At 43.2% G+C, this 9,998-nt stretch overlaps 1 pseudogene; it reads left to right on the top strand.

Moving 5' to 3' along the window:
• The first annotated feature begins 9,266 nt into the window (after positions 1-9,266).
• LOC116889303 lies at positions 9,267-9,677 on the top strand (annotated as a pseudogene).
• The last annotated feature ends 321 nt before the right edge of the window (positions 9,678-9,998 follow it).

Here is a 9,998-nt window from a genome sequence, read left to right on the forward strand (position 1 = left end):
CCGAACTTCAGCAGTTAAGTTCAGGGGCCCCATCTCAGGCCCTGTTACTCCTGAGCTGTCTCTCTAGGCTGTACAAACTGTTGTGCTCCACAGTTCCAGACAGAGGGAAGGGCGAACAATAAAGAATGCTCAGACGCTGGGGAGCAGGTTGCCTTGCGTGGAAGGGGTGGGGGTGCGGCCAGATGTCAGGTGAGTCTGGGAGGCAACAGAAGTCTCCAGGCACCTACTTGGCACCAGTAGACTGCTCCAGAGGAGGAAAGTCTTGGGAAAAGTGAAAAGGCAGAAAGAGGCCACTGCAATTAAAGGTCAGCATTGTGAACAAGAGGAGTGAGTGGCTATTTGAGAGCCTTTTTCTTTTAAGACAGGCTCACACTATCACATGAAGCCTAGGCTGTCTCAGAATGAGAGATCTTGCCTGCCTCTGCCTCCTGAGTGCTGGGGACAAAGGCATGCACCACCACCTCCAGTTCTTGAAAGCCATTTTCAAAGTATATTTGACATATGCCATGTAGATTCTGTTATGCAGATGATTTACATTGGTAAAGAAGCCAACATGGAGAATTGTTTGTTTGTTTGTTTGTTTGTTTGTTTGTTTGAGAAGCATCTTACTGTGTAGCCCTGGCTGTCCTGGAACTCACTTTGTAGACCAGGCTGGTCTCAGAGATCCACTTGCCTCTGCCTCACTGAGTGCTGGGATTAAAGGAATGAGCTTGGAGGATTTCGTTTTAAATTCTATTTATGGACTGGAGAGATGGCTCAGTGGTTAAGAGCACTGACTGTTCTTCCAGAGATCCTGAGTTCAATTCCCAGCAACCACATGGTGGCTCACAACCATCTGTAATGAGATCTGATGCCCTCTTCTGGTGTGTCTGAAGACAGCAATGGTGTATTTATATATAATAAATAAAGTTTTTTAAAGATTTATTTATGTTTACTTTATGTGTGTGAATATTTTGCCTACATTTATCCATGTGCACTGTGTATATGATACTTAGCGTGTGTGGAGGCCAGAAGAAGGCTCTGGATCCTCTGGTACTGGAGTTACAGGCTGTTGTAAGCTGCCATGTGGGTGCTAGGAGAGGAACCTAAGGCCCCTGGAAGAGCGGCTAGTGCTCTTAACCCCTGAGCTGTCTCTCCAGCCCCAAGACATAGAATTCTAAACAAGGATTTTGTTCGCTGGCTTGCAATCTGGGGGCAAAAGTTTCTGTTGGGTTGGGATGAGTGCAAGATAATGAAGTAATATTTGAATCTTCTTAAAAGAGTCTGAAATATTGTTCACTGTATAATACAGATGATCCTGGAAAAGGATGGTAGCCACCAGAATCCAGTCACAAAGGTCATTTATTGTATGACTCCGTCTCCAGAGCAGGCAAATGCATAGAGACAGAAAGTAGGTTAGTGATCCCTATTGGCTGGTGGAGTTAGAGAGCTGGCTAACGGGTACAGGGTTTTGTTTTTAGAGTGACAAAATGTTCTAAAGTTAACTGTTCGGATGGTTGCACAACTGTGAAAATACTAAAATGGGTGAATTGTACACTTTAAATAGCCATTTGTGCAACATGTGAATTATTTCTCAGAAGCAGAACTATATGTAATAGTCATTGCAAAATGTCAGTGCGGGACTCATGGAAAAGTTCTAGAGCTGGACTGTAGTGATGATTATAGTACTCTCAATGCCAGTGTATTGTATGTACACTTAAAATGGTTTGGGATGGAGGTGGGTGGACAGATGACTCAGAAATTGAAGGCACTTGCTGCTCTTGCAGAGAGGGCCTGGGGGACAACAGCCTGTAACTCCAGTTCTACACATATGCATGGAAAACACTCATACACATAAGATCAAGCCTTAGAAATTTTAATCCGATGAGCTCACTATTACCAAGATTTCCAGAGAAAATTGATTATTACTGCTAATTACATAAAATAGTCCCCCAGAGATTACATGTGTTGTGCATATACATACATGCAGACAAAACACCTACACATGTCAAATAAAATAAATACATCTTCTAAAAGTGGCTAAAAGGATAAATGTTATGTATCTTTTGCCACCAGAAAAAAAAATTGTGGTTGATGGATTATGAGGCCAAGCAGGTGATTTCGCCTATGCTTTCCCTCCTCCAGTAATGTCCCCATGCTGCTTCTCATTAGGAAGTCACTACTGCAGTAAATACTACCCCACTACGCTCAACACCACCATTTTTGGGTGCTGAGACTCTGAGCCCAGTGATGTGAGCTGAGGATGAGGAGTCACAGCCATCTCCCAGGTTGGGAAGCTCCCAGGGTGTAGAGCCAACCCAAGATGCATTGTCAGGCCCCAGAGGCCATGGGAGTTAATTGAAAAGCCTCTGAAGCAGGCACTTACCTAATAAGATATGGCACAACCCTTATGTAGCACAAGGTCTTATTAAATAGAGTCAGTTAAATCAAGTTCACCTCCTCGAAAATAACTACAGTCTAGCCACAGGCGAAAGTGGAGTCACTGAAGTCTGTCCCCATGTTGGCCTTGCCGGTCCTGAGCCTGAGCGTCTTTTATTCCCAGTGGTTTTTGGTTTGGTTGTTTGTTTGTTTGTTTGTTTGTTTGTTTATGACACAGGGGAGCACCAGGTATGGTGTCCAGCAGCAATACGTGGAAACTAACAGTGCGCACTGTACAGAACTGCACAATTGGAAATGCACTGGTCCATGCATTTACCAACTGTCTGGGGGGTTCTAATCCAGCTAACGGAGTAAAACTATCGCTATACCTGTGCTTCACAGGCCCAAGGTGAATGACTGGCTCATCTGAGAATTGGATAGGTGCTTAGCAATGAAAATGGGAGCAAGATGGCTCAGTGAGTAAAGGTGCTTCACAGAAAGCCTGATGACACGAGTTCAATCCTAGGACCTGTATGGTGAAAGGAGAAAACTGACTTTCTCAAGTTGCTCTCTGACCTCCCCATATGTGCTATGGAGCACACACACATGCAAACATGCACACACATAAACAAACAAACAAACAAACATACATACATACATACATACATACATACATAAATACATTAATAATTGGAGTTTCGAATGTTACTTAAAAGAAAATGAACTGAAGGGAGCTACTAGTAACACACACACTGACCTAACAAAACTGACTTGAGGTTTTATGACAGATATGTGTATCATTAGCATTACAAAAGTGATACCTACTAAGGCCTTTTAAAATAAAAATCTAGTGATTGTATGTTTAGATTTTTCAAAACCTCCATTAATAAGGATTTCAAACTCCCTCCTAGCCCACCATCCAAAAATAGAAGAGAAAAGATGGGTAATAGGACAATGGGGATGCGGATTGTCAGGATACCAGTAGTCCACTTCAGTAGTGTCAGGATACCAACAGTCCAGTTTTTAAAAGTGTCACCAAACAGGAATCAGCAGCAACAGCATGATCCAGCAGAAACAGCCAGGCCTCCAGAGAAAGGGCAAGTCATTGGAGAGACCAAATCCAGCTGGAATGCCAGGAGAAGTTCTCTTCCATGCCTCTCTCTATGAAACGAAGGTCCAGCAAAGAAGCAAGACCACCAAAGCGTTGCACAGCTAGCAATGCAAGCATACCATCACTGTCGTTTCAGTCTTATTTATACTCTCTCCAAACATCAAGTGCCCTCTCACGGGTCTGCTTCAGCAAAACATCACATGAGTCTGCTCCAGAAAGCATTACATGACACAACCAGAAATTTCCACTTCAAAAGACATGTACTATAAAATCAGAATTCTACACACACACACACACACACACACACACACACACACACACACACACACACGGTGCTCTTTTGTATGTGCAGGCAAAATGTTCATATACATAAAACAAAGCTTTAGAAATTTTAATCAAATCTCTAATTTTACTACTACCAATTCTTGCAGAGATAATCATCACTATTAACTGTCAGGTCCCATAGAAACCTAGGACAAGTCTCAGTACCTGTGGCTCCTCCAAGCACATCTCACCCCACATTGAACCCTAAACCTCACCAGACCAGGGCCTGGACTTCCCTTCTCCCAACCTGATCCATATATAACTCATCCATTTTAGCTTTGCATGCTCTTGGTTCCCATGTTCTTTCTTGGCCTTTTGGCTCCTGGTTCCTCTCTTGGTTTCATAGTTCTGTAACAGAGACCCAGACCTTAGTAGGCCCCCAGACCTTAGCAGAGCTGACTCCACTCCACAATGAAAGAACCGTTCAGGCTGTACAACTCAGCATGTAAACAGCAGCACCTGCCAAAAGGAAAACAAAGACCTAATCCATTAAAGCTCTTAGTTCTGGGAAAGTTTCTAAATGTGCTAACCTTGTTTTTTGGATTCAGTAGTTCTGCTAACTGTTCTTTTTAACTGGAGTATGTCAACCCAGGACATGGCTTTAGACTTCAACCTGAGAAAGGCTCAGTGCTACACTGGGGTGCCCAACACTGGCCAGCTACTAAAGAATTTCTATTGCCTTAAAGCCATGTTTGAGCAGTCTCCCTTGGTCCACTTGCCACCTTCATCCTCTCTCAATCTCTCCACCTCTTCTCTTGACCAGGTTCAGCCTGGACCTTCCAGATGCCTCTGGATGTTTTTTCCCTCATATTTACAATAAACCTCTTTTCGACCATAACAAGGAGCTATCATGTCCTCATTTTCATTCACTGTGTATATAAAACCTTCCTCCAGAAATTACCCTACCTGTTGTCATTGGGACTTTTTCCCATAACTCTTTCCCACTGTTCTAATGATGAGACTGGAGATCGTTTGCTGAAGTGTAGCTCCTCACAGGTGATGGTTTCTGGCAGGCACAGGGAAGGTCTCAGTTTTCGTTAAACTGAGTTTCTTTCAGAGGATGACCCCTGGGAGTTTGACCATGCTCCAGGGTGTATATGAGCAACTCAAATTGGACTTGGAATTTTTCCTTTTTTCTTTCTTTTTGCTTCAGGGAGGAGATCACAAGATTAGGTGTGTTCCTGAGAAGACTGAGAAGTGAGTGTGATTGGGGTGTATTAGGTGACATGCCCAAATAATCAATAAAAAAATGTTATGTTGGAAAAAAGGAAATGGAGTTCTTCGCAGAATGGGTCAGTCCTTTCCTTAGAAGATTCTCAAGTTACCTATGTTAGTTATTTTATCCAAATGCTTCGCATAAATGTGTCCTTGCTGTGCCCAAATACTTACAAAGCAATCTAACAGACGAAGAATGACTGCCATAGGGTCACAGTATGAGGATAAAGCCCATCCTGATGGAGGCATGGCAGCAGGAACATGAGGCAGCAGGTCCAATTGTGTCTACAGCTAGGAGCCAGAGAGAGAGAGAGAGAAAGAGAGAGAGAGAGAGAGAGAGAGAGAGAGAGAGAGAGAGAGAGAGAGAGAGAGAGAGAGAAGAGGGGGAGAATAATTCTGAATCCAGACAAGTAGACAGTAAAGATTAACCTTTTCTTTTTCACATAAATTTGGTTGGGAAATATCAATCCTGTCAGCAACAGATTTCTTTTGAGAAACATTTGTGTTAGTTAGGATTACTATTGCTGTGTTTGAGTACCATGATCAAAAGGCAAATTGGGGTGGAAAAGGTTTATTTTACTTTATGTTTCCACATCACTGTTCATCACTGAAAGAAGTCAGGACAGGAACTCAAGCAAGGCAGGAACCTAGAGGCAGGCGCTGGTACCGAGACCATGGGGGAGTGTTGCTTACTGGCTTGCTCAACATGCTTTCTTATAGAACACAGGATCACCAGCCCAGGGATGACACCTCCCAAAATTGCCTGGGCCCTCCCCAACTGATCATTGAGAAAATGCCTTTATACACTGAAACTAATAGAAGAGAAAGTGGGGGAAGAGCCTTGAGCACGAGGGCACAGGGGAAAACTTCCTGAAGAAAACACCAATGGCTTATGATTTAAGATCAAGAATGAACAAATGGGGCCTCATAAAACTGCAAAGCTTCTGTAAGGGCAAGGACACTTGTTAGGACAAAACGGCAACCAACAGATTGGGAAAAGATCTTTACCAATCCTACATCCAATAGAGGGCTAATATCCAATATATACAAAGAACTCAAGAAGTTAGTCTCCAGAGAATCAAATAACCCTTTAAAAATGGGCTACAGAGCTAAACAGAAAATTCTCAGCTGAGGAATGCTGAATGGCTGAGAAACACCTAAAGAAGTGTTCAACATCCTTAGTCATCAGGGAAATGTAAATCAAAACAACCCTGAGATTCCACCTCACACCAGTCAGAATGGCTAAGATCAAAAACTCATTTAACAGCAGATGCTGGCAGAGATGTGGAGAAAGAGGTACACTCCTCCATTGTTGGTGGGATTGCAGACTGCTACAACCTCTCTGGAAATCAATCTGGAGGTTCCTCAAAAAATTGGACATTGTACTACCTGAGGACCCAGCTATACCTCTCTTGGGCATATACCCAAAAGATGCTGCAACATATAACAAAGACACGTGCTCCATATCTTCATAGCAGCCTTATTTATAATAGCCAGAAGCTGGAAAGAACCCAGATGCCCTTCAACAGAGGAATGGATACAGAAAATGTATCCATTTACACAATGGAGAACTACTCAGCTATCAAAAAACAATGACTTCATGAAATTCTACAAGTAAATGGAACCAGAAAATATCATCCTGAGTGAGGTAACCCCAATCACAAAAGAACACACATTGTATGCACTCACTGATAACTGGATATTAGCCCAAAAGCTCGGAATACCCATGATAAAATTTACAGACCATATGAAGCTCAAGAAAAGAAAGACCAAAGTGTGAATGCTTCAGTCTTTCTTAGAAGGGGGAACAAAATACACACGGGAGAAAATACAGAGACAAAGAGTGGAGCAGAGACCGAAGGAAAGGCCATCCAGAGACTGTCCCACCTGGTGATCCAGCCCATATGCAGCCACCAAACCTAGTCACTATTGCTGATGCATGCTGACAGGAGCCTGATATAGCAGTCTCCTGAGAGGCTCTGCCAGAGCCTGACAAATACAGAGGCAGATGCTGGCAGCCAACCATTGAACTGAGAACAGGGTCCCCAGTGGAGGAGTTAGAGAAAGGATTGAAGGAGCTGAAAGGGTTTGCAAACCCATAAGAACAATAATACCAACCAACCAGAGTTCCCAGGGACTAAACCACCATCCAAAGAGTACACACGGACAGACCCATGGCTCCAGCTGCATATGTAGCAGAGAATGGCCTTGTTGGGCACCAAAGGGAGGAGAGTCCCTTGGTCCTGGTCAAGGCTTGATGCCCTTGTATAGGGGAATATCAGGGTGGGGAGGCAGGGGGGAGAGCACCCTCATAGAAGCAGGGGGAGGGGATAGCGAGTCTCTGGAGGGAAAACTGGGAAAGGAAATAACATCTGAAATGTAAATAAATAAAGAAAAATCCAATAAAAGGAAAAAAATCACTAATAAAAACACCTCACTTTATTGAAAGAAATAAAGAAAGAAAGAAAGAACGAAAGAGAGAGAGAGAGAGAGAGAGAGAGAGAGAGAGAGAGAGAAGGAAGGAAGGAAGGAAAGAAGGAAGGAAGGAAGAAAGAAAGATAGAAAATGCCTTTACAGCCAGATCTTATGGAGATATTTCCTCAATTAAAATTTCCTCCTTTCAGATAACTCTAGTATGTCAAGTTGATATAAGACTAGCCAATACTGTATTTTATAACCTTACTCTGGTAAGTAACTCAAATTTCTGAATTTAAAACACTTAAGTCATTCCGTGACCCTCTTAACTGAGGTGATATGCCTTTTTCCGGGAGTCTGTTCTCTGCGCATGTCTAGTCTGAGCCGGCCTATGCTGGAAAGCTTCCTGCGCACGGCCTCTCTGTGCAGCATAGCGGCATCACCACTAACCGTGGCTAACGATGCTTAATCTGAGATGCTTCTTCCTTGTGCCCAGCTTGACTATGACCACCTAGCCATTTGCAACCCAGAAAATATCCTGAGCAAGAAGAAATCTTTGGCTGGCTGGTTGGTTGATTGGCTGGTTTTTGAGGCAGAGTCTCACGCCAACCAGGTTGACCCTCCACCACCATTCCAGGCTGCAAGAGAGAATCTTGAAATTTTGTCTTATTCGGAATTAAATGTCAGGGGCTGGAAGAATGGCTCAGTTAGTAAAGTACAAACTTGAGAGCTTGAATTAGGGTCCCAAGACAACTACATAAAATCCCAGAGCAGCACTGAACGTTTCTATCCTGTACCATCACCACCCTCCCGTGCCAAGGGTAGCGTGGTGAGAGGGATGAGTAGATTCCTGTAGTTCCATGGCCAGCTAATCTAGCCAGGTGAGTGAGCTCCAAGTCCAGTGAGAGACCCTGTCTCAATATAAAGTTTTTGGAAAGAATTAAAAATAATAAAAATAATTTTTAAAAGGATAGTAATTATGGAAGGCATCTATGACCTCCATACATTGCATATACATGGATGTGTGTGCACGCACATGAATACATAGACACATAAAAATTATACACACACACACATATATATATATATACATATATATATATATGTCTTTCATACCCATAAAGAACACGGGTAACCTATCATATAGGTAGGTACTAGACCTTTCCTGACCCCAAATAAAGAAGTTGCGTATGACAAACATTTCCAGTGTTATGTATCTTAGGAACAGAGGCATGGCATTACTGACACTGCTCCTGGGTCTCCGAGCAGCAAGGAGGATGATTTTCAGGGAATCGCCATTGCTGGTGGACAAGAAGGGTCTGGGATACTCCCTCATCCTCGTCTGCTCATCTCTAATGTCAGTGTGAGTCAAGCCTTATTTCTAGTTTAACGACTGAGAGGACTGGAGTTGGAAGAAGCTAAACGGCATGCTCCTTCTGGCTCCTTCCCAGAAGAGAGCAGTCCAGAGAACAGAAAGTCAATTGTGACTGATCGGATTAGAAATGACGAAATTGTCTGAAATCTAACTAAACAGCCTATTTGCTTTGTCATGGTTGAGAGTTCCTACTTAATGGTCTTTACACAGAATTTCAGTGCATCTTCATAGATCTTTTGCTTGGAAGGGATCTGAATGCATTTGCAATCTGGATGCACATCAAATGCTCATGGCATAACACTACATAAGACACAGATACCACACTTACCTATCTCGGGCACTCACATTTTCTTTTAACTTAGAAAAGACAGAATTGTGTTCACAGCCTTCGCTGCACCGCCACCACTCTCTCAAGCCAGGGCCACCTCTCGCTTGCTGAGTGGGGGTAAGTAAGGAGACGCCCATACCATGGCTCCTACAAAACGGACTGCCTGCAAACCCACTGGTGATAAAGCACCCAGGAAACAACTGGCTACAAAAGCCGCTCGCAAGAGTGCGCCCTCTACTGGAGAGGTGAAGAACCCTCATCATTAAAGTCCTGGTACTGTGGCACTCCGTGAAATCAGACGCTATCAGAAGTCCACGGAACTTCAGATTCACAAGCTCCCCTTTCAGCGTCTGGTGCGAGAAATTGCTCGGGACTTCAAAATAGACCTGCGCTTCCAGAGGGCAGCGATTGGTGCTTTGCAGGAGGCAAGTGAGGCCTGTCTGGTTGGCCGTTTTGAAGATACCAACCTGTGTGCTATTCATGCCAAATGTGAAACGATTATGCCAAAAGATATCCAGCTAGCACGACGCATACGCGGAAAATGTGCTTAAGAGCACACTATGAAGGGAAACATTTCATTCTCAAATTTTTTTTCCTCTTCTTCCTGTTATCAGTAGTCCTGAATGTTAGATAATTTTTCCATGGGGTCAATGTACCTAAGTCTATGATGGCAAGTGGAAACATAGGGGATAGAATCAGGTATTGGCAGTTTCTCCACGTTCATTTGTGTGTGCATTTTTAATATAAATGCAAGATGTAAAGCATTAATGCAAGCAAAATGTTTCGGTGAACACATTTCAACATTTCAACATTTCAACTTTATAACAATTATAAATGAACATGTTAAAATTTTCTGGACAATGCCAGCATTT

The sequence above is a fragment of the Rattus rattus genome, chromosome X, assembly GCF_011064425.1.
Source record: "Rattus rattus isolate New Zealand chromosome X, Rrattus_CSIRO_v1, whole genome shotgun sequence".
NCBI classification, from domain to species: Eukaryota; Metazoa; Chordata; class Mammalia; order Rodentia; family Muridae; genus Rattus; species Rattus rattus.